Here is a 727-nt window from a genome sequence, read left to right as displayed (position 1 = left end):
AGATAACTGTGGTATTTTATTTTTTTATTTCAGCTTTCTTGAAGTCCACCTGACATATAAAACTGTAAGATAATATAAAGTATATATTGTGGTGGTTTGATATGCATATACATTATAAAGTGATTCACTATGATTTCCCCACTGTGAAAGGATTAACCATGATATTTTAATCTAAGTGTTCCACTAAATGAAGATAAGTGTTAAAAGGGCACCTTTGTTTCCCTCCCTTCATCTTTACATTCGGAGAGGCTTTAGCTGGAGCTCTGGTTTTCAAAGTGTGGTCCCTGGACCAGCAACATCAGCATCACCTGGGAACTTGTTAGAAGTAGAAATTCTGGGCCCCACTCAGACCTAGTGAATTTCAAACACTGGGGGCAGGGCCCAGTAATCTGTTTTCAGAAGTCCTCCAGGTGAGGTGATGTCTGCTGAAGTTTGAGCACCGCTGAGCAGAGTACTATTTCTGGCTTCTCTCCACCCACCCCTAACTGTGACTTTGAGAATATTCTTCATTATTGAGCAGAGGGTCTAGAGTGCTTTCAGGTGTGATGATGTCAAACCAAATACAGACTGGCACTACTGAGTTCAAAGTCTACAGTTTTGGCCCTAACTGAAGTGGGCTTGTGCAACCAGGCTGTGCCGGATCCCATAGCCGAAGTAGAGAGCAAACCCAATCAGCATCCAGACACCAAATCGGGCCCAGGTGGCAGCTGTCATCTGCATCATAAGG

This window comes from Phoca vitulina, unplaced genomic scaffold (genome assembly GCF_004348235.1).
Source record: "Phoca vitulina isolate PV1807 unplaced genomic scaffold, GSC_HSeal_1.0 scaffold210, whole genome shotgun sequence".
Classification (NCBI taxonomy): Eukaryota; Metazoa; Chordata; class Mammalia; order Carnivora; family Phocidae; genus Phoca; species Phoca vitulina.
Note: the sequence above shows the minus strand (reverse complement) of the source record.